The 5,173-nt window shown below is 29.6% G+C and overlaps 1 long non-coding RNA gene across 1 annotated transcript; it reads right to left on the bottom strand.

Moving 5' to 3' along the window:
• Window positions 1-4,239: 4,239 nt before the first annotated feature.
• LOC115230266 lies at window positions 4,240-4,768 on the bottom strand. The gene is made up of 3 exons (XR_003883417.1): window positions 4,706-4,768; window positions 4,447-4,674; window positions 4,240-4,416 (listed from the first exon to the last, which is right to left on the bottom strand). It is a non-coding gene; the product is annotated as an uncharacterized LOC115230266 (long non-coding RNA).
• Between the last annotated feature and the right edge of the window lie 405 nt (window positions 4,769-5,173).

The raw sequence follows: 5,173 nt of genomic DNA on the forward strand, positions 1-5,173 counted from the left end.
ATGAATATTATAGGAACAATGTTAAACTTTTTCAATTCTTCAAAACTCTGATCGATTTCAGTTATTTTATAAAATTCTTTTTGCGACTCAGGAACAAGTTCACAAAATATTAAGCCGATCATTAAACCCTCGACAAAGAAAGAAAAGTATTTTTCAGCAGATTTCGGGAATTTAAATTTTTTCCCAAGTTTTAAAATTTTCATTAGGTATGGAATGAAATAAAAAACTCCTGTTATGCAGAATATTGCGGCCATCAGCTGTAGTTTAAAAAGTTCCATTTTTATTTACAGCTATGTGAAATTACTTAAATCTATTTTCTAATGCGTTAGTTTACCGCAGAATAAATTTCACATTATTTTTAATATGAAAATATGTTAAATGCATTTTTTGAATTCTGATATCCGTTTCATAATTTTAGAGTCATTGTGTAATGAGATGTCTATGACGGCGTTACTCGTCAAACACAATCGGAGCTTCTAGTGCAGGGGTGCGCAAGTGCGGCCGCGGGCACAATTAGGTCATCAAGCAACTAATCTTAAATATAATGCTCATAGTGTTAATTAATCAAGAAAAACCCTAAATAATAATTAAAAATATTCATATTAAATAAAATTCTATTTTTATATAATGGTTAACCTTTATTAAAAGTAATTATCATAAACGGCTTAATTTATTTATGTCATTACCTGTTAAAAGACGACGTGCTTTGAATGACGAAAAAAGAAAATTTAATATCAACTGGGAAAGTGAATACTTCGTAGTCGAAACAGACAACAATAGCATGCAATGCTTATTGTGCCATGAGATTGTGAAAACTATAAAACGGGACAATGCTAAACAACATTTTCAAAGACATTTAGACCACCTAGTTGTCAAGTCCATATATCAATAATTTGAATATATCTTTGCAAGGTAAGGACCAAACAATTTGTCGAATGTATAAAAAAAATTAACGATTTTATGGATACATGCCGCCTACTGAAGATTCACATAGAAAAAAATGAATTATTTTATTTTCAAAAAGTCAAAAATCTCATTGATGACAAAATAATTAATTATGACGATCTTACACCAAATACATTTAATACTATATTCGATTATATTTTGAAACAATTTGAAGAGCGATTTAACGAATTAAAAAAAATTGAACTAAAACTTCAATTAACTGCAGCACCACATACTGTTTCGATTGAGAATGCGCCATTGGAATTTCAAATTGAATTAATGAAATTAAAAAATGATTTAATTTTGCAATGATTTAATCAGCGACAGATTATCCAAATTTACGTGAAATGGCAAGAAATTATTCTCGTTTTATTCGGATGCACATATTTATGTGAGTCTACATTTTCCAAAATGAAATATTTAAAAAGTCAATATAGATCTCGGATAACGGATGCAAACTTAGAGTCATGTTTGCGCATAATGATATCTACCCTACCAGTGCATTTCAATAAGCTCGCAAAAAATACCAAAGATCCTGGCCGTCATTAGAATAACTTGTATAATACATTTCTTTTATTAATTTTCCTTCTTTCTTATCTTTTGTCCATGAAATAATTATTTATTTTAATAATATGATGTCCCTGATGAACGAAAGCATTTCCTGTCCAAGAACTCATTCGGTCTCGATGACAATGGGCAACTTATGCGGGCACTTTTAATAATTAAAAAAATTACTATATTAATATCAAAAAAATAATGCAGAAAATGTGCGGCCGTGGAAGAAAAGGAAAAAAACATGCTATGCGGCCGCAAACCCAAAAAGCTTGCGCACCCCTGTTCTAGTGCAAATAGCCACCGGGAGTCGAACCACGGACCAGAAAGTTGCCAACAAATTCTCAACAACTCAGCTCCCCGCCTTTCTTTTTTCTCTTAATCTTGAAAATTGTGTGGCTGACACAACCTTTGTCATGATCAATGACATCGCGAAAGTGGAACATAATCTATAGCATCGCAAATGTATGTTAGGTGTATTAAAAATTTCAATCTAAATCGTAGGTAATCTTTCTTTTTCCCTCCTATAATTTATCTCAAAGTTAGCCATTATATTTCTGTCAACATTCAATAGAATTTTTCAAAAACACGCCAGTGCCAAAATTAGTCGAAGTTGCAGCGTACTCTTTATCAGATATTCTCCTTCCATTCCCAGATAATAAAATTAAAGTCAGTTATTTATTAAAAATTAATCATAATGTTTTAAGACAAATCTCGGTCATATTTCAATTTGTTTAGAAGCAGGTTTACGATAAAATCGCATTTGTCCGCTTTTTTCAGAAGGTTTGAACGGAGCATGGGAGCCAAATGGTTTAGGTACCGGTATTTCTTCTTGACTATTAGGAATATATGCATTCGGTCTTTGCACTGCACTAGTATAGGTTCCATCAGGAAGAATATGATTTTGTTCGTCCATATCAATCTACAAATTTGGCCAAATAATTGATACTAATTGCTTTTCTAATCTTTCTTTCAGAAATCTTGACTGTCTTTCTTTTGCTTTCAGTCTTTCTACCTCAATTTCATTCGACGGAGGAAGTCCCTAGTTGTTAAATATAATAAAACTCTACTTGCTCTAAATGTTGATTACATTGATCCAATTCCAATTCACGTTCAATTATTTCTTGACGCATAGTTACTGCTTTTGCCTTATTCATTGCAAGCTCAGAAACTGTAGCCATTAGTTTACGAGTCTTTTTGGTTAAATCATGTTTAAATTTATTTATCTTAAAATAATAAACATTAGTATATTTACTGTTTTAGCCAGTTCAAGAGCTGTTCCTTTACTTTTTTCAACGGTAGATGCCACCTGATTTGTATATTCTTCTAGTCGTTCTAAAATCATATTCTTTTCAAGGACAATTTCCTCTTTGATCATTAGCTGGTTTTCTAACTATTTTATCATTAAAATAAATAATTTCTACTTGAATTTGTTTTGTAAGACTCTCAAAAGGAGGTCCCTTTATCATTCGAGTTCTCTTGGGGTCATCAAGATTTTCATGTGCTAAATTCATTTTCTCTACGTATTTTTGAGTTTCGCAGATCTAGAAATTAACATTAATTTTATACTTGAAGATTGAGAATTTCTTTTTGCTTTTCTAATTTCTTTTTTTCTGGATCTTTTTGTCGTAAAATTTCCAAATTCCTCGCTTCGTTTCTAGCCAAAATTCTGAGATAATTAATATCATTTGTAAGTTGTGAATAGTTTTTGCATGCGTTAATAAGGACAAGATCTAAAATTGTAATCACAGTCTATTAAGCCTTGAATGTTAAACTTTTCTTGAAAAATACACAACTCTTCATTTCTTTCAATCAAAGTCACTCCTCTGTTAATTTTAAATTTAAATAGTCAACTTTTCGTTTCTTTGTCGGACAATTTTTTCATAGCTCCTGCGAATTTCAACCAGTTGCGTTTCAATGTTGTTTATTTCTTTGTTCAGTTTATTTAAATTAGTCTGCTTTTCAAGTTTTATATCGTCTAGTGATATAATTGCTTTTGTAAGTTTCCAGATTTCTGTTCTTATTGCATCTCGAATTGTTATATTTGTATTTGATTTAACTTTAAGTTTTTGTAAATTCCTTTAATTATCAGTAATTAGTACTTTTCTTGTTGAGAGAATGTTGTACGCATAATTCCTAATTCGTTGTCCATTATTTCAATTTTATCTCTCATTTCCAGTACTTTCTGTGTAACATTTTGGATTAATCCGACGCATTTATTTCGTTCACTTTCTACTGCCTCATATACTTTCGAAAATGCTTTTAAACTATATGATTAGAACTTGAGTTTTTACTTATTTTTAATTTGTACATTTTTTCTTCTCGTGTCTTCGAGTAGAAATTGTTTCGTTCTATTTTCCTCTATAATCTGTTTATATCTGTGTTCAGATTTTAAAAAATCTTTTGCTTTTACTTCTCTTTCAGAGTCCTAAATTATTGATTTTTGATTTTTACGTTAATTGTAGCGAGTCTTGCTAATTCGACAACTTCTACCTTGAGACCATTTTCAACATTGAGGAGCACATCAATCTGGTTAATAATATTGTTTAATCGAATTTCTTCAGTTGAAACAACGTAATTCTGTTATTTTTGATTATAACACGTGTTTACTTTATCTGTAATTAAATTACGAGTGTATTCACATTCCTGTTCTATAATTTGCTTACGTTTATTGAAAAACGAATCATTTTGATGGACTTCAAAGTGCTATTGAATAATATTTTTATTAAAACATTTTCTTTTGCTCTTTCATAAAGTTTCAGCAGATTTTCAAATTTATCTTTAGCTGTTCGGACTTCGATGTTTGTTCTTTTCAGTTCTTTATTGGATTTTATAAAAACGGCCTCTTCCTCTGATATTTTGTTAGTAATCCTGTGTATATTATCAGTTATTTCTTTTATTCGATGTTTAAGTTCCTGTCTGTTGCAATTTAATTAAAAAATGTTAAACTCGGAATCTTTTTGTTCTTCAATTTCTTGCTCGATGTATTCTATTTTCTTTTGAGCAGAATTAAAGCTGAGATGATGTGTCTCAAGAATAGCTTTCTGGCGTTCTATAGCAGTTTCTAAATTTGTCCTTTCTTCGTCAATATCATTTAATTTATTTTTCAAAAATTTGTATTCTCCAATAATTTGGTTTAGCTGGTCTGTACTAGCTTCTGCCAAATCATTTTTATTTCTAATAGATTTTGAGAAATTAAATTTTAAACGAAATTTCTCTTTTTAACTTTTCAACGTCTTTGGTTACATTTCCAATATCCGTTTTCAGATCTACTATATTGATCTACTTTTTATTATTTCAATAATCAACGATTAAGTTTTCTTTTTGATTTGTTGTTCTTTGTATTTCTTTAGTCATTTCTGCATTTATATCTTTTTGATTTGAAATAATTTCATTTATTGCGACAATTTCATTTCTTTTGTCCAAAATCTCAGTTTCTGTATTTTCACATTCTTTTTTGAGATCTTTTATCATCCTTTCCAATTCCTAAATCATTTGGAATTATAAATACATGAGGTTTAGGAGACCTTTCTATTTCTCTTAATAAAATCTTTTTTTCTTCCTCTAATCTAAAAAATTAAAAATTTTATCAATCACGATTTCATTTTATATTCAACTTCATAGACAGATTCGTTAATTATTTGTGTTTTATTTTGAAACGATAAAAGTTGTTTAC

Source organism: Octopus sinensis, unplaced genomic scaffold (genome assembly GCF_006345805.1).
Source record: "Octopus sinensis unplaced genomic scaffold, ASM634580v1 Contig15109, whole genome shotgun sequence".
NCBI lineage: Eukaryota > Metazoa > Mollusca > Cephalopoda > Octopoda > Octopodidae > Octopus > Octopus sinensis.